Source organism: Bubalus kerabau, chromosome 7 (assembly GCF_029407905.1).
Source record: "Bubalus kerabau isolate K-KA32 ecotype Philippines breed swamp buffalo chromosome 7, PCC_UOA_SB_1v2, whole genome shotgun sequence".
NCBI classification, from domain to species: Eukaryota; Metazoa; Chordata; class Mammalia; order Artiodactyla; family Bovidae; genus Bubalus; species Bubalus kerabau.
In genome coordinates, this window is record NC_073630.1 from 40,012,687 (window position 1) to 40,033,116 (window position 20,430).

Here is a 20,430-nt window from a genome sequence, read left to right on the forward strand (position 1 = left end):
GAGCTGGCACTAGCCCTGTGTCTCCCAGGGCCTCAGCTGCCCACCAATTATAGGCTGGCACCAGATCCAGGATCTCTAAGCCACACAGCCAGAAATCTAGGACCCGAGTCTGCCCAACAGTGGGCCGGTGCTAGTCCAAGGACTCAGGCCACCTGCCTGCAGGCAGGCCCAAGTCCTAGGGACACGCTGCGCTCCAGCACTGACCACCAGCAAGCGAATACCAGCTCTGAGATGACTCAGTCCCCTCACCCAGTTGCCCGAGGATCTGGCCCCACCCACCAGTGGGCCAGCAAAAGGTCTGTTATCCCCAGGGTTCTTGAGACCCAGGGACCTGCTCCACCCACCAGTGAGTCGGCACTAGCCCCAGGATCTTCTGGAATCTAGTTCCGTATCAGCAGGCTAAGACAGGCTTCGGGATACTCTGGATACCGCAGCCGGCCTGTCAGGAAATAGCCCAACACACCAGCAGGTCGACGCTAGACCCGGGACAACTGGCCTCACAGTGAGTCACTCTAGAACTGAGCTCTGCTCACCCCTGGCCTGGCACCAGCCCTGCGATCCTCCAGGGCCCCACCACCAGCAGCTGTGTGACCATTCCCTGCCCACCAGTGGACAGCAACCTCTACAGGAGGCAGGATTTTGTAACCATCTGGACCAGGGACCAGCCACGCCTACTAGATCACCCATGGTAGCCAGGTCACCACAACAGAAGGATTCATGCAGTTCAAATAGGAGGCACCCCTTGAATATACAGCTCTGGTGAACAGAGGGGAGCGGGCTGCTGGGATGCACAGAAGTGCAATAGAAGGTCTATGAAAGACCACTTCCCTAAGGTTGGAAAGTGTAACCAATCTACCAAATACATAGAAATTTTAAAAAGTAAAATTGGAAAAATATGTTCCTTTTTTTAAACATGTTTCTTTGTTCCCTCTTAATGAAGAATTAGAAATATAAAGAAGAACCAAACAGAGCTTAAGAATATAACAACTGAAATGAAAAATATACTGGAAGGAATCAATAGTAAATTAGATAATACAGAGGAATGGATCAGCAAGCTGAAAGACAAAGTAGTAGAAATCACTGAATCAATAAAGAAAATGAGGACAATTTAAGAGGCCTCTGTGACAACATTAAACATACTAACATTTGCATTACTGGGGTCCCAAAGAAGAGAGAAAGAAAGGCACAGACAACAAATTCGAAAATACAATAGCTGAAAATTTCCCTAACCCAGGAGAGGAAACAGATATTCAGGTCCAGGAAGCAGAGAGTCCAAACTCAAAGAGGACTATCCCAGTACATACTGTATAGAATGGCAACAATTAAAAATAAAAAGAGAAAACTAAAAGCAACAAGGAAAAGCAACAAGTTACATACAAGGTGACTCCCATAAAGCTATCATCTGACTTCAGCAGAAATCATGCAGACCGGAAAAGACTGACACAGCAATCCCAGACCCTGACCTGCCTCCTGAGGAACCTGTATGCAGGTCAGGAAGCAACAGTTAGAACTGGACATGGAACAACAGACTGGTTCCAAATAGGAAAAGGAGTACGTCAAGGCTGTATATTGTCACAATGCTTATTTAACTTATATGCAGAGTACATCATGAGAAACGCTGGACTGGAGGAAGCACAAGCTGGAATCAAGATTTCTGGGAGAAATATCAATAACCTCAGACATGCAGATGACACCACCCTTATGGCAGAAAGTGAAGAAGAAATAATGAGCCTCTTGATGAAAGTGAAAGAGTAGAGCGAAAAAGTTGGCTTAAAGCTCAACATTCAGAAAATTAAGATCATGGCATCTGGTCCCATCACTTCATGGCAAATAGATGGGGAAACAGTGGCTGACTTTATTTTTCTGGGCTCCAAAATCACTGCAGACGGTGATTGCAGCCATGAAATTAAAAGACGCTTACTGCTTGGAAGGAAAGTTATGACCAACCTAGACAGCATGTTAAAAAGCAGAGACATTACTTTGCCAACAAAGGTCCCTATGGTAAAGGCTATTGTTTTCCCAGTAGTCATGTATGGATGTGAGAGTTGCACTATAAAGAAAGCTGAGCACTGAAGAATTGATGCTTTTGAACTGTGGTGTTGGAGAAGACTCTTGAGAGTCCCTTGGACTGCAAGGAGATCCAACCAATCCATTCTAAAGGAGATCAGTCCTGGGTGTTCATTGGAAGGACTGATGTTGAAGCTGAAACTCCAATATTTTGGCCACCTGTTGTGAAGAGCTGACTCATTTGAAAAGACTCTGATGCTGGGAAAGATTGAGGGCAGGAGGAGAAGGGGATGACAGAGGGTGAGATGGTTGGATGGTATCACTGACTCAATGGACATGGGTTTAGGTAGACTCTGGCAGTTAGTGATGGACAGGGAGGCCTGGCGTGCTGCGGTTCATGGGGCTGCAAAGAGTCGGACATGACTGAGTGACTGAATTGGAACTGGATATATATATATAGCTAGATATAAACCTCACAGTAATCGCAAACCAAAAATCTAAAACAGATACACAGAAAAAAGCATGGAATCCAAATGTAACTCTAAAGATAATCATTAAATCACAAGGGAAGAGAAAAAAAAAGGAAAAAAAAAAGAAAGGCAAAGCTATTAACAAAATGTCAGTAAGTACATAAGTAGCAATAATTACTTTAAATGCAAATTAATGAAAGTGCCAATCAAAAGGCAGAGTGAAAAAAAAAAGACAGTGGCTGAATGGACATAAAAACAAGACTCATACATATGTTCTCTATAAGAGACTAACTTCAGATCTAAAGATAGATACACATTGAAAGTGAGGGGATGGAAAAAGACATTTCATGCAAATGGAAATGAGAAAAAAGCTAGAGTAGCAATATTTATATGAGACAAAAGAGACTTTAAGACAAAAACTGTAACCAAAGACAAAGAAGGGCATTTGTTGTTGCTATTTAGCTGCTAAATTATGTCCAACTCTTCAATGATGCTGTGGATTGTAGTCTGCCAGGCTCCTCTGTTCATAGGATCTTCCAGGCAAGATTACTGGAGTGGGTTGCCATTTCCTTCTCCAGGGGATTTTCCTAACCCAGGGATTGAACCCTAGTCTCCTGCGCTGCAGGTGAATTCTTTACTGCCGAGCCACTGGGGAAGCCCCCCAGATTATATGTATATGAATACACAAATACTTTTTCAGTGGAAATCTATTAGAGAAAAGATTTTTAAAGCTGTTGGAACATGCAATGGTTCCATAATTATATTCATATAGTCCATGTATTCATAATATAATATGAATTCAGAAGAGCAAACAACCACTTCCTATCATTCAGGAAGAATGGGCCATCTTATTCTACTGAATAAGATGACAAAGTATAGATATAGTTAAACCAAATCAGCTGGCATTAGTTCCAAAATTAATTCTTATGGGAGACCATTAAAATCCACATTTGAAAAATATCCTTAATGTTTCTACTTCTTTGGCTTTGATTCCTCAAAGAGGAAAAAACGGGATCTAAGACCTAACAGCAAAGATTTCCAGCTAGTTCTAAATGTGTAGGAGCTGAACAACTTAACTTCAGTCCAGAACTTAGCTTATTCAGTTCACCTGGATGCTTACTTTTCTTACCAGAGACATATTGCAGAGACAGTCTGAAATGATCAGTCAGCCAACTTCTTTAACCTCCTAACCTTCCTAAACTATTAAATGAGTAAAAGTATAATACTTAATTCACAGAATTATTGTGGCATTATTACATTAATATATGATATCTTCCAATTTAAAAATAAATTTTAAAATATATGGTAAAGTATCTTGAAAAACATGAGCCTAGCAGGCTGCAGTTAATGGAGTTGCAAAGAGTCAGACATGACTGAGCACACATGCATAAATACTTTGTAAGCATGCATTTTTCATATAAAAATGAACACCTTAATAAGTGAGTTTTAAATTATAAAAAAAAAAAAAAAATCAAGCCCCAGGAAAGTGATGTGGCTTGCCCAATGACGCATAACCAGTTAATGGCAAAGCTGGAATTTGTAACTGGGTCTCCAGACTCAAAATCAGTGCCTAAACCAAGCTGCATTTCTTAGGATCAAACCATTAAAGGTCTAAACTTGACATTTTATGATGGAAATCACTGGGGGAAATGATATTTTCTTTATGGATGCTTTCTTTTCAGCTTGCCTTTCAGGAATTTCCATAAAACAAAGTCCAGTGCATGAGTATACTAGAAGTGAGAGATAGAGTCATTGAATATATTAGCTAGGAATTGTGTTTACAAGTGAGAGAAGTTTAACTGAGCTAGCATGCACATCATAAAGGAGAAACTGGGGTACACAATGAGGTCCTACTGTACATCACAGAGAATGATATGCAGTATCCTGTGATATACCATCATGGAAAAGAATATGAAAGAGTACATATATGTGTGCAGCCTCACTGGGGGCTCAGACAGTAAAGAATCTGCCTGCAGTGTGAGAGACCCGGTTCAATTTCTGGGTTGGGCAGATCCCCTAAAGAAGGGAATGGCAACCCACTCCAGTATTCCTGCCTGGTGAATTCCATGGACAGAGGAAGCTGGCGGACTACAGTCCAGAGGGTCGCAAAGAGTCAGGCACGACTGAGCGACTAACACACGTGTATATGTATAACTGAGTCATTTTGCTGTACAGCAGAAATTAATGCATCATTGTATATCAATATACTTCAATAAAATTTTTATTTAAAAAGGAAAAAAAGAAAAACATGAAATACTTTTCAAATAAACATATTTTCAGGTTTTTTTTTTTTCATCAGACAAGTATAAGCCAGCAAAGCACTCTTCCTCAGCCCCATTTTGTGCATTAGATTGCTTGGGAAGTGTTTTGATAATTATCAGGTTAGTTGCTGCAAGTTATTGCAAGTACAGTGGATCAAATGAAAAAAGACACATTAGCAAGAATTAGGTCCAATAATTTAAAACATCAAGCATAAAGGAGCAAAAAATTATTTCAGCACAAAAAAAGGAAAAAAAAGCTATTTATGCTATATAACCTAAAGTCTAAATTACAGATTAATACAAACGTGTTTTCTGGTGAATATGGCTGGATATTTATCTTGAATAGAAAAATAAATTTTACTTTCTCCTCCAAGCATTCTGAATCCTTTTTTTTAAAAAAATATACTAATTAATGTCAATAGATAACACAGATTCCATGCTATTGAAAAGGAAACTGAGGCAGGAATATTTAGCCGCTCACCTGCAGTGGTCAGTGACATTACTCAATTGATGATACCAATGCAAAATCCTTGCTGTCCATCCCCACATTAAGTAAGGACTTTCACCATTTCTTCAATTGACTGTCCTTAATTTGGTGTAATTTAACCTTGGAATTCATGCATATGATCCTTGGTAAAGTATGTAAAACAGGCAGCTTACAATGAATGTGTATAAGGTCCCATTAGACTTACAGCTTTTATTGGAGATTTCTGTTCTACAGAATTTTTGTCTGGCAGGAGAGGAAAGGGATTTAAGGCAAGAGGCAAATTTCTCAGTGTCAACTTTGCCTCCCATAGCCCACCTGGACACATCCTTACAGAAATAAAGTGATCTTGCTTCATCCTCGGATTGCTCTATACAAACTCAAAGCTCACCCACTCTGGGAAGCCCCTTTCTGAAACCTCAAGACGGTTAGATGACTCCCCTTTGGGTCTCAGAGTACCGTGTGCTTCTCCCTTGTATCATTTATGTCTCTTTTGGTGCCAAAATGCCAGAAAAAAACAAATCAGCCAGTTTATGTAAGGAAAAAAAAACCATTTTCTTCAGCAAAGTACCCATTTCTAGTACTGTAACAGTATGCAGCATTTACACGTTCAACAAATATTTATTGAGCCTCCACAATATGCCAGCCTTTATTTCAATAGCTGTTAGAGCTAATGCTTAAAACAGAAGTGAATAAGACTTCCATTCCCATCTGCAGGTGGGATTAAGAATCAATCATGCAGTATAAGCTTGGGCTCTTCCATGCCCATCAAGTTACAATCATTTCCCTTAACCACCATAGTTTTTATCCATCCAGTGATTTATCCACCCTAATAACCACTAGGCTTCTCTCTTCTACTGGTTCCCCAAGTCCCTTGCTATGGCTAGGACTCTGTCCTGCACCCTAGTCTACTTGGTAAGAAATGAGCCCTTCCTTATCCCTCCATAATCTCCATCTCCTGGAGGCTATATTTAGCACTAACTTGATGATTACCTGAATAGTGATGCCTTTGCCCATTTAACTTCAAGCACAGCCACTGTCCATTCTCTACAGTGGCTATTTCTACTTCAATTATTATTTTTTTATGGGCTTTACCTAAATCCATAAATCAGTAGAGCTTATTCATTGGTTTTAGATAAGGGAAAGAATTCCTTTCTCTATCACCAAGATTGGGCTTTTGTCTTATGTTTTAAGGCACCTTTATTTTTAAACCTCCTAGGACACCACTGCCACCTCTCTCTCTCAATAGGTGGCCTCCACTTTATATCTGCACATCTTCAAAATTATTTGCAGCTACATCCATTGTTTCCTTCCTTCCTCCTTCTGTTATGGAAAAGCCTCCATTTTCGGGGGGGGGGGGCGGGGGGGCGGGGGGGAAGTCCCTTCAACCTAGGTTCTGGATTCCATTATTATCCACTGTCTCTTAGAATCCTCTGAAGCACAATTTTCATCTGAATGTATACATTCTTATAAATCTGACATTTATTTCATATAGTACCTAAAAAATCTTCTACAGTAGCTGAAAAGATAACAAAGCAATGTTCCCAAAAATGTTTCTTATAAAGCAGTGTTTCTTAGCTCAGCACTGTTCACATTCAGGGTGGGATAACAGTGGGAGGTGGGAGGCTCCTGTGGATTACAGGGTGGTTATCAGCATCTTTGGCCTCTACTCATCAGATGCCAGTAGCACCCCTAGTTGTGATAATCAAACATTTCTCCAGACATTGCCAAAAGCCCCCTCGGGAGCTAAATTACCCGTGTTTGAGAACTACTATTACAAATAATCAGAAAAGAAAATGCAGGACTTGAGAGCAAGATCAGGAGCTTTATGTTTCTGGATTCAGAATCAATATGAATTGTGTTTTAGAGTGTGAACACCATTAATGATAAAACTTTGTTAAAATATATTGTATAGTGAAATTGTAGTAAAGTATCAAATGATAAAAAAAATTCAGCTAAGGGTCCAAGATAAAGTTAACGAGTGTTAATAAATTGCAGGTCAAGAATAAAAAGATCTTCATTTTGAAAGATAACATAATGATTAAGAATTTTATTTTCTCTATAGGTTATGGCAGTAGGAAGCTTTTTTTTTCTTAAAGGAAGACTGCAAAAATCTGTGAAGTGACCTACTTTTTCACAAACTTCTTTTCAAGAATGTCTATAAATATCTCCACAAAGAAATATTTCTGAATCCCACAGTTCTGATAAAAATAATTACTTCTTTTTCTGGTTTGTAGAAAATAAAGTCACAGATTAAGAAATCAGGATATTACATGGAACAACAGAATGGTTCAAAATTGGGAAAGGAGTATGTCAACACTGTATATTGTCACCCTGCTTATTTAACCTATATGCGGACTACATTACGCAAAATGCTGGGCTGGATGACTCACAAGCTGGAATCAAGATTACCAGGAGAAATATCAACAACCTCAGATATATAGATGATACTACTCTAATGGTAGAAAGCAAAGAGGAACTAAAGCCTCTTGATGAGGGTGAAGGAGGAGAGTGGAAAAAGCTGGCTTGAAACCCAACGTTCAAAAAACTAATATCATGGCATCCAGTCCCATCACTTCATGGCGAATAGATGGAGAAACAATGGAAACAGTGACAGACTTTATTTCCTTGGGCTCCAGAATCACTGTGGATGGTGACTGCAGCCATGAAATTAAAAGATGCTTGCTCCTTGAAAGGAAAACTATGACAAACCTAGACAGTGTATTAAAAAGCAGAGATATCATTTTGCTGACAAAGGTCCATATAGTCAAAGCTGTGGTTTTTCCAGACGTCATGTATGGATGTGAAAGTTGGACCATTAAGAAGGCTGAGGGCCAAAGAACTGATGCTTTCCAATTGTAGTGCTGGAGAAGACTATTGAGAGTCCCCTGGACTGCAAGGAGATCAAACCAGTCAATTCTAAAGGAAATCAACCTTGATTATTCATTGGAAGGACTGATGCTGAAGCTGAAGCTCTGATAGTTTGGCCACCTGATGCAAAGAGCTGATTCACTGGAAAAGACCCTGATCCTGGGGAAGAATGAAGGCAAAAGGAGACGGGGAAGGAGAATGAGATGGTTAGATAGCATCACTGACTCAGTGGTCATGAATTTGAGCAAACTCTGGGAGATAGTGAAGCACAGGAAGCCTGGTGTGCTACAGTCCATGGGGTTGCAGAGCTGGACACGACTTAGTGACTGAACGACTAAAGAAGGTAAAAACTCTTTTAAATAGTAAAAATGAAACAGCATATATTTTAATTTTAAATGTTTCATTACTGAGTTGTCTTGTTTAACTTACTTAAACATTCTAATACTTAGTACTTGCTGTGCATGATAATCAATACATTATATACCTTAGTTGTTACTTGTATTAAAAGTTAGGCAAAAGGTCATTCAGTTTAGTTCAGTTCAGTTGCTCAGTCGTATCCGACTCTTTGTGACCCTATGAATCGCAGCATGCCAGGCCTCCCTGTCCATCACCAACTCCCAGAGTTCACTGAGACTCACGTCCGTCGAGTCAGTGATGTCATCCAGCCATCTCATCCTCTGTCGTCCCCTTCTCCTCCTGCCCCCAATCCCTCCCAGCATCAGAAGATCATTAAACATACATATAAATCTATTTTATGAGAAAATTCAATTTACTGTTCTTTTAATTCATTCTCTTTTTGACAGAAAAATGTTGTGGTTAAGAATAAAAACTATAGGCAAGACCCCTGGTGACACAGTGGATAAGAATCCACCTGCCAAGGCAGGGGATATGGGTTCGACCCCTGGTCCAGGAGAATTCCACATGCCATGGAGCAATTAAGCCTGTGCGCCATAAGTACTGAGTCCACAAGCCACAACTACCGAGGCCTGCACATCTGAGAGCCTATGCCCCACAACAAGAGAAACCACTGCAATGAGAAAGCTGGCGCACTGCAAGGAAGAGTAGCCCGCAATTTCCACAACTAGAGAAAGCCCCTACAAAGTAATGAAGACCCAGCATAGCCAAAAATAAAAAGTAAGTAAAAAATGTTAAAAATGCGTATGTTTAGTTTAAGAAAAAAAAAATGATTAGAGGTAAACTGTAGGGGTTTGAATGTCAGGCTCCCTTACATGCCACTGTGTGACCTTGGCAAAGTCAGTCACCTTCTCTGTGCCCACACCACAGGATTAGATGAAATAAAACATGTGGATAAATAAAACTACTTAGTGTGTCTGTAGTTATCAGAACCATCATCAATAAGCAGCCCTGCTCCCTAGCTACTGCACAGAGGCTAACTAACAGGTGTCAGTCAAGAACAAGGCTTCTGACCCTGGCCAGGCCTGGCACCGGGAGTGACAATCAGCAAGCATGTCTTTTCTTCTTAGTGTGCATGTAGGGCTCACTGGTATCTGCTTCTGGTGTGACTCTAAAACTCTGAGAGGCCTGTGCTGATAGTTACCAACTACACAGATCATCAACAAGAAAGGAATTATCTAGGAATTAGCATATTCTTCAGATAACACAATCTAATTTTTTTTTCCTTAAGAAAGTAACATAAGAAAATGTGCAGGGATTCCCTGGTGGCTCAGTGGTAAAGAATCCACCTACCAATGCAGGAGACACAGGTTCAATCCCTGGTCCAGGAGGATCCCACATGCTGAGGTGTGCCACAACTATTGAGCCTATGCTCTACAGCCTAGGAACTACTACTGAGCCCATGTGCCTAGAGCCTGTGCTCTGCAACAAGAGAATGTACCGCAATGAGAAGCCTGCAAACCACAACTAGAGAGTAGCCCCTGCTTGCCGCAACTGGAGAAAAGTCTGTGTAGTAACAAAGACCCAGCACAGCCAATAAATAAATAAAGAAAATTTTAAAAAAAGAAAAGAAACGAAAATGTGCATTGTAAAAAAATACATATAGGTAGAAAACACAAATATAAATATTGGTCTCACTGATTCATTTCATATTATTTAGTATCTACTATGCATATTGAGTGATTTAGATGGGTGTTAGAGAACAATACAAAGCTGAATCTAATAGAATCTCTATCTTCAAGCAGTAGAGACAAATAAAAAACACATTAAAAAATCCCACACATGGGACTTCTTTGGTAGTCCAGTGGTTAAGAGTCTGCCTTGCAATGCAGGGGACATGGACCCGAGCCCTCGTAGGGGAACTAAGATACCACATGCCACGGGGCAATGAGGCCCACATGCTACAAATACTGAAACATGCTCACTCCAGAGCCTGAGTGCCACAACTCAAGAGTCTGTGCACAAGGAAAGATCCCGCATGACACAAGGAAGATCTCACTTGCCACACTAAGACCCAACACAGCCAAAATTAATGACAATAATAATAACCCCAAATATTAGGTTGCAAATTCCATATCAGAAGTATGAGCTAAGTGCTCTGACAACACAGAGGATAAAGAGAAAATTAAACAAAATATAGGAAAATGAAGGATTTTCTTGGCTTGGGGGAAATCACACTATCTATAGACGGGGCAAGGAGGGGTGGACTTCCCCCTATCCTTGGCTATGCTCCCTCACTCTCCCGAGATGTAATAACCATGGTTTTGGTACAGGAGATATGGTAAGAATAAAAAATAGCCCATCCTTTCATCAAAAAGTCCACAAACAACAAATGCTGGGGAGGGTGTGGAGAGAAGGGAACCCTCCTGCACTGTCGGTGGGAATGTAAATTGGTATAGCCACTCTGGAGAATAGCATGGAGGTTCCTTGAAAAACTAAAAATAGCTACCAGAGGACTCTGCAATCCCACTCCTGGTTATATACCCAAAGAAAAACATGGCCCCAAAATATACATGAACCCCAATGTTCATTGCAGCAGTGTTTACAATAGCCAGGGCATGGAAACAACCTAAATGTCCATCAACAGAGAACTGGATAAAGATGATGTGGTAGGTATATATATATATACTACACACACACACAATGGACTATTGAATTTTCAAACTACCGCACAATTGTATACATTTCACAAGATAGCAAGGTCATGCTCACAATCCTTCAAGCTAGGCTTCAACAGTATGTGAACCACCAACTTCAGATGTACAAAATGGATTTAGAAAAGGCTGAGGAACCAGAGATCAAATTGCCAACATCTGGTGGATCATAGAAAAAGCAAGAGAATTCCAGAAAAACATCTACTTCTGCTTCATTGACTATGGTAACACTTTTGACTATGTGCATCACAACAAACTCTGGAAAATTCTTGAGATGAGAATACCAGACCACCTTATCTGTCTCCTGAGGAACCTGTATGCAGGTCAAGAAGCAACAATTTGAACCAGACGTGGAACAATGACTGGTTCAAAATTGGGAAAGAAGTACGACAAAACTGTATATTGTCACTCTGCTTATTTAACTTATATGCAGAGCACATTGTGAAAAATGCTGGGCTGGATGAAGCACAAGCTGGAATCAAGATTGCTGGGAAAAATATCAACAACCTCAGATACATAGATGATACCACTTTATAGAGGCAAGTGAGGAGGAACTAATGAGCTTCTTGGTGAAGGTGAAAGAGGAGAGTGAACAAGCTGGCTTAAAAATCAACATTCAAAAAGCTAAGATCATGGCATCTGGTCCCATCACTTCATGGCAAATAGATGGGGAAACAATGGAAATGATGACAGATTTTCTTGGGCTCCAAAATCACTGCAGATAGTGACTTCAGCCATGAAATTTAAAGACGCTTTCTCCTTGAAGAAAAGCTATGATGAACCTAGAAGGCGTATTAAAAAGCAGAGATATTACTTTCCTGATAAAGGTCTATATAGTCAAAGCTATCGGTTTTCCATTAGTCATGTATGGATGTGAGTGTTGGACCATAAAGAAGGCTGTTCAGTTCAGTTCAGTCTCTCAGTCATGTCTGACTCTTTGCGACCCCATGGACTGCAGCACACCAGGCTTCCCTGTCCATCACTAACTCCTGGAGCTTGCTCAAACTCATGTCCATTGAGTCAGTGATGCCATCCAACCATCTCATCCATCCTCTGTCGTCCCCTTCTCCACCTGTCTTCAATCTTTCCTAGCACCAGGGTCTCTTCCAATGAGTCAGTTCTTCACATCAGGTGGCCAAAATAATGGAGCTTCAGCTTCAGCATCAATCCTTCCAATGAATGTTCAGGACTGATTACCTTTAAAGAAGGGTGAGTGCTGAAGAATTGATGCTTTTGAACTGTGGTATTGGAGAAGACTCATGAGAGTCCCTTGGACTGCAAGGAGATCCAACCAGTCCATCCTAAAGGAAATCAACCTTGAATATTCATTAGAAGAACTGATGCTGAAGCTGAAGCTCCATTGGTTTGGCCACCTGATGCGGAGAGCCAACTCATTAGAAAAGACCCTAGTGCTGGGAAAGATTGAAGGCAAGAGGTCAAGGGGATGGCAGAGGATGAGATGGTTGGATGGCATCACCAACTCAATGGACATGAGTTTGAGCAAGCTCTGGGAGAGGGAAAAGGACAAGGAAGCCTGGCTTGCTTCAGTCCATGGGGTTGCAAAGAGTTGGATACAACTGACCGACTGAACAACAACAAAATTACTCAGCTATTAAAGAGAATGAAATAAGGCCATTTGCAGCAACATGGATAGACCTAGAGAGTTCATACTGAGTGAAGTAAGTAGACAGAGAAGGAGAAATATCATATGACATCCCTTATATGTAGAGTCTAAAAAGAAATGATGCTAATGAACTTACTTACAAAACATAAAGAGTCTCAGAAAACAAACTCAGAGTTGCAGGGGAGGAAGGGATAGTTAAGGACTTTGGGAAAGTCATGTGTATACAGTGCTATATTTAAAATGTATAACTAACAAAAACCTATTTTATAGTACATGGAACTCTGCTCAACGTTATGTGCCTGCTTGGATGTGGGGGATTTGGGGGAGAATGGTTATATGTATGGCTGAGTCCTTTCATTGTTCGTCTGAAACAATCACAACATTGTAATCAGCTATACCCCAATACAAAATGTTTTTGGTATTAAAAAAAAATAAATAAAATAAATATTAAATAAGTAGTAGCCCATAGGAACAAGAAATCACAGCAGAGAGCATGCTGAAAAGCATACATGAAAAAGAGAATCACCCAATTCATGATACAAAGTAAAGGAACGTGTGGAGTGATTGTAGATATGGAAACCATAGCACCAAATTAAAAAGCCATTGTTGACTCATGTTCTTTCCATGTTCTGCAGTTGCCACCACTTGTCTATATGAATGAATGTGGCCCCAAACTCAGGGCCCAAGGTTTTATATCTTGTAAGACCATTCTGATTATGACTGGATTGTCATATGACTAGAAATAACCTTGTTGTAACTGGAGCAAAAAATAAATAGGCCGACTTTATATGACTTCATTAAACAGCCTTTCCTTCATTTTTGGTCTGCTTCTCCATCGACAGAATTCAGCTCAAGGATGAAAACCAGCAAATGTTTCCATAGCATGACCACTAACCAGAAGGTATATTTTTAAGGCGTTTGGGAGCGCAGTGATTAGACTCTTTTTCTTTTCAGAAAGAGTAAATCAGCAAGAAAGAAGCTGTCCTGAGTTCTTAGCTACCACCTCTCCTTCATTCCCTTATTTGCTTTTCTATATATCTTACTTATAAATCTTCTCCTGCAGTTATTTCTCATATTTATAACAAACTCAGAACATACCCATTATTCTTACATTTGGAGTAAGCTCCAGAAGAGTACTATACCTGCATAGGATCATCCTCTAAGCAGAAACTTAGAGAAGATGGCTCTAGAATGTTCTAAAACACTGTTGTTTTATTAATGTATTGTGTGTAACAGAGAAAATTGATTAACCTCCAAAGTGTTTTGTGAATTAAAACAAACAAACAAAAAAACCAGAAAGGATAAACTGTACTAGGCTATGATATTGTCACAATTATTTCAAGACTGATCTTAGTGAATAATAACAGTGGGAGATCAGTTTCTAAAAAGGCTTTAAATAAAATCAAACAATATTTTTCAATTCTTTTCAGAAACACTTAAAATTCATTTAAGAAAAAAATATTAAAGATCAACAGGCAGGTAAAGAGGATGGCCTAATTTCTAATATATTCATTGTGAAGAAATGCAGTTTCTAAAACAAGATTGGTAAGATTCGATCTTATAGTAAGAAAGAAAGGAAAGAAGAAGAGGGAAGGAAATAATCTAATAACTCTTTACTTGAAATTCAGTTTGGGTATTAAATACAGTACTAATCGTAAATGTTTACCTTAGTTTGCACTTTTATATGATTCAGTAAAAAAAAAAAAACTATTTCAAAAAAAATGTACCATTTTGCCCCATGCCTCTTCTACCTTGCATAAGCACAATGGAATTACTGTTCATGAAATAAAGAAGATGGACTGGTGGAAAAAACATTGGACAGGCCTAAATTCCTGTCCCAACTTCATTATTTCATGCAACCTTGAGTAAGTAAACTCATTGAACCTCATTTTCTCACTTGAAAATGGAGACAAAAATTACTTGTAAGCTTGTTGTGACTATCAAATGAGATAACTTATGTACAGTACTTAAAAAAAATTGAAGTGTAGCTGATTTACAATATTGTGTTAGTTTCATGTGTACAGCATAGTGATTCAGTATTTTTGCAGGTTAAACTCCATTCCAGGTTATTATAAGATAATGAGTATAATTTCATGTGCTATACAGTATATCTTTCTTGCTTATGTATTTTATATGTAATAGTTGTTTGTATCTATTAATCCCATACCCCTAATTAATCCCTCCTCTGCTTCCCTCTCCCCTTTGGTAACCATGAGTGTGTTACCTAGGCCTGTGAGAGTGAGCATCCTTGTCTTGTTCCTGCATTTAGTGAAAAGGCTTTCAGCTTTTCACCACTGAGTACTATGTTGGCTGTGGGTTTTTAGTAAATGGCCTTTGTGATGTTGCACTTAAGAGTGTAACGAATTTGTGTATCCTTTACTAAAGATACACAATAATAAATAAAGATTTGTTATTAATAATAAATAAAGATTTGTGTATCCTTTACTAGGGCTTCCCTTGTGGCTCAGATGGTAAAGCGTCTGCCTACATTGCAGGAGACCCGGGTTCGAGCCCTGGGTCGGGAAGATCCTCTGGAGAAGGAAATGGCAACCCACTCAAGTGCTCTTGCCTGGAAAATCCCATGGATGGAGGAGCCCAGTAGGCTATAGTCCATGGGGTCACAAAGAGCTGGACACAACTGAGCGACTTCACTTTCACTTTCAAGGCAAACTACTTAATCTGTTTCTCAATTTGCTAACCTATAAAATGCTATATAATAGTACCTACTTCATGAGGCTATTTGTATATTAAATTCATTAAAATATGCAAGTAGTACCTAGAACAATTACTGTCACACAACAGATACTCAAAAGTATTCTAAGAAAAATAAGAATCTGAAAAGATATGTGAATCAGCTGCACCTTTGTCATTAAAAGAAGTGGGTCTTTTCATAATCAAACCACATGATTTATTTACCATTTCAGAAAAATAAAATAAAACCTTGGAAATGTACTTATTTGTCTTAAAATCCATTCACCTATTGCATCTAAGAAGAAAAAAAATCACTAAAACCTTGAAAGCCTGTCTATTTTTTCTGTAGTTTTCTTAAGATACAAAAAAATATAATCAGTATGATTCAGCCTTGAGAGAACATAGCCAAACGTCATATTCCAGGCTTCCATTTCCCTTTGGTGGCTAACATCTGAGTCTGTAATGCTTTATTATAAGAACAAGGAAGCAATAGTTAGGACATTAAGTGAGAAATGTGTCTTCTAACTACCTAGCTGAGAGATTTGAAATAATCTGCTATGCCTGGAAAAGAACAAGAGCGCCTCATGTTCGTGATGAACACAACAGAGCCGTCTTGAGAAATAGTCACAGGTCTGCTCTTCGTCTTACCTTCTTACCTTCTGAACAACTGTGAACTAGATTTCAAAACTGACTGCAGCATCAGCTATTTTTTCTATTGAAAACTCTAATCCTTTTGCATCATTTTGACCCATGGACCAAAACACAGAGCAGCTACCTTCTCAATGGTAGTAAAGGAACAAAGACTTTTTTTTCTTCACAGAAGTGAAGTGAAGTCACTCAGTTGTGTCTGACTCTTTGCGACCCCATGGACTGTAGCCTACCAGGCTCCTCTGTCCATGGGATTTTCCAGGCAAGAATACTGGAGTGGGTTGCCATTTCCTTCTCCAGGTAACCTTCCCGATCCAGGGATTGAACGCAGGTCTCCCGCATTGTAGGCAGACGCTTTATCGTCTGAGCCACCAAAATTGCTTCATTTTCCTAAATAACCTGAATACTAACATACTAATTATGCTTCAGGTATTACTTCTAGTGCCCTTCATAAACTATTTCATTCTCACAGCAACTCTGTGGGTTAAGGCTGATATTAATTCTATTTTACAGCTGAGGAACCTGAGCCTCATAGAGGTTAAGTAATTTGCTCATGAGGATATACTCAGCTAGTGTTAAAGCTAGGATTTTAAATTAAGTAGTCTAGAGCTTCATGAGAGGTCACATTTTTAATCACTTTGCTACATAGTCATTAAACAATTATAATGCTCAAGGTCAAACAGTATTTCATTCCTCTTCAACATTTCCCTCTTTTTCCCATATTTGAATACCTTACCACCATCCCTTCCAACTATATCTAATCAGTCACCAAATCTTTTTAACTTTTTAATCTTTATCTTTTTAAGGAGGTCTATACTCATATATCGGAGAAGGCAAGGGCAACCCACTCCAGTACTCTTGCCTGGAAAATCCCATGGGCGGAGGAACCTGGTGTGCCGCAGTCCAGGGGGTCGCACAGAGTCGGACACGACTGAAGCGACTTAGCAGCAGCAGCATACTCATATATGGGCTTCCCAGGTGGCACCAGTGGTAAAGAATCCACTTGCCAATGCAGGAGACATAAGAGATGTGGGTTCAGTCCCTAGGTCGGGAAGATCCTCTGGAGAAAGGTATGGCAACCAACTCCATTATTCTTGCCTAGAGAATTTCATGGACAGAGGAGCCTGGCAGGTTACAGTCCATAGGGTCACAGAGTTGGACACGACTGAGGTGACTTAGCATGCGCACACATACACATCTGCCCAAGAAAATTTTCCACTTAAATATCCCACATGTACCTTCAGTTCATCATAACTCACCAGTCTCTTAGTCATGTATTTCCTTTTACAGTGAATAACACCATTATCCTCTCATTTGAGAGAAAAAAGAGTAACTTGACAGACATCAGAAGTTAGATAATTTCTGCTCCTTTGAGTATCTACCTGCCAAGCACATTTGTGCTTCGTATACACAGATATACACATGCATACAAACACATACAAATACCACTCCACTCATCTGACCAAATCACTAATGCCTGCTAATTCTCACCTAAACTATCACAAGTGCCTTTTTATTGATTTTCCTACCTGCTTCTGATTTCACTCCACATCACCTCAATCTAATGTCTGTACTGCTGCAGAAGGGCCTTCATGGTGTGAACATTTGCTGTTTTCTTTCTGCTTGCATTTTCATAATAGATTATAAGATAAATTCTAAATACTTTCACGAACAATATAAGACTTCAGAATCTACCTACCCACTCAGATTAATTTTCCAATTAATTTGAGTTTCCTCTGTTTGGAGTATCACTTCTCTGGGACTCCCACAAGCCGTACAAGCTTCACTTGAAATGTTGCTTCCTTCATGAAGATGCCTTGTCTCTTGAAGGCATGTTTAGATACTACTGCTTGCCTTTTGTTTTTTTAATATATCTCTTATTATAACTACTGTATTGCTACTTTGGCTGTTCATATGACTATCTTTTCCACTAGAGTTTTGGAGGCAAATATAAAATTAGAGAAGTTTTTAATTTTCAAAATTAGAAGTTTTTAAATGTGATACACTGATACTGCAGTCATTTCTGAAAATTCAAGAATCTCTAAGAAAGTAAAATTATTTTTATTTTTTCCACAAAGAGGATACCATTATTTTAAAAATATTTTAATTTTTTTCATCTACATATACATGCATACACATACAAACATACATTACATATTTTTTATTTGTCTTAGAATATTCATGGTTTGGTTTGTTTTTTCCCTACCAGTCTAGCACAGGGCTCACAGCTAGCATATACAAAATAGTCAACAGATATTTATTGAGTAAATGAATGATTCTAAATCTATGCCCTTTTCCTTCATTTCCCCAACTACTGTCTTATAATCATTCTGAGATACTCTAACTAAATCTTCAATTGGATTCATTGTCTCCAGTTTCTTTTCCCTTGAATTCATCCTCCATATTGCTGCCATGGTTATAATGTAAAATAAAAATCTTGCCCCATTACTGCCATATTTATGAATCCTTTGATGGCTTTTATTTCCCATGAAAGAAAAAGTAATTCTTTATCAATCAAAACTCCACAATTTAGTCCTAATCTACTTTCCTGATCCTTCTTCTGTTATTTCTACTTCCTATATTGGCATCAATCTAAATCATACTAGACCCACAGCTCTAAAAGACAGGACATGGGGTCTCACTCTTGTGCCTCAACTCAGGCACTTCTGTCCTTCCCTAGTCTTCCTCATCAGGCAAATATTTGATTCATCCTTCAAAGACAATCTTTTTTTTTTTTTTTTAAAAGCTCTTCTGTGAAGTCTTCTTCAATGCTACCTCCATTTTTATAGCCAAATAATGTGATCTTTCAGTTGTTTCCAGAGAAGTAGTTCCCAGAACTAAAAATACAAAACTGCATTCTCTGACCTCCACTCATGCACTCATGGAGGTTCAGATTTGCTAAGTCTGGAGTGGAGACAAGAATCCATTGTTTCAGAAACACACTACATCCCAAACCAAACAATGTGATTTCAGGGACAAACTAAACTCTGGGTTGCTAAGTGCTAAATATTATTCTTAAAGCATGACTCACAATCATGTTAGAAACAGAAGCAGAGCATGTTGGGATCCATGCTTTCATGTATAAGCAAAATCAATCATTGATTTTAATAGGTTTTAGCAGGGTGTGAGTCCTTGGTAAATGAAATCCAGACTCTTATTTCAAACTGTTCAAAATACCAGAGAAAAGAGGGATTGAAAACAAAGTGAAGCAAAGGTATACAACTATTAAATATTAAAAAAAAAAAAAAAAAGAAAAAGGAAAGGACATGAAGCCACACAAAAGTGAGGAGATGAAGAAGCACAATGAAACTAGTTATAAGAAAATATGGTCCAAGGAACCATCAAAGGCCTTGGCTCATTTAAATCCTAGAATGGCATTACTGGCTCTAACAGGTCACTTAGCACAAAATTCTTGAGATTTTCCTCATTCACAAAGACACGCAGCTCCTTTTGAAGACTTCAGTTCAAAACAACTCTACGTAAAACCTGCCTGCCTTCTCTCTTGGATACAATATACTTATTCACTAAGCAAGTACCCAGAGAGGAAAAGTAGCTTTAAAGATAGAAGGGCTGTTAGAAGATCTAGATCACACTTCTTAACCTTTTTTACAACACACTGCACATGGAAAATTATGATTGTCTGGCACACTGAGATAAAAAGAAGAGACTATCTACTAGGAACTCAGTGTTTGGCAAGGAGGTCATGCTGCTGCAGGCAACACTTGGTCACAGAGATCAAGATCTCCCATGTAACCTCTCTCTCTGTAACTCACTTGAGAATATATACTAGATAAACCAGTGGATCATAGAAATGAGGGAAAAAAATCAAGTCTCAAAGGGTGGCTTAACACCAGAGAAGTTCACAAAGTTACCTAGTGGGAGAGTGAGGACTGGATTTTCACAGGCCTCATATGAACAGTAATTCTAATCTGTATGCCATTCAGAATTCACCAATTCTGAGCACTGATGGTGTTATTTTAAATGATATACCAATTCACTGAGGCCTCCGGCATTAGCAAGAGAAAAGAAAATGACAAGACAACCATGTCTCTCACAAATATCTGTACCATTTTTATACTGTATTTAAATGCTATTTGAAAAAATAAAAGAAATTTATTCATAATTCTCTAAATTAACTGAAAAGTTGCTAGATAAAATACTAATGACACTTTCTAAATGGATGGCAGAGGCTGCAGAAGAGCAGGAGTGTGAGTGTAGGGAAGGAGGTGGGAATGGAAGCAGCTGGGTGCCCTGGGGGAACCTATATGCACAGGCCGTCTAGAGCTGTGCATCTGCCCAGAGCAGA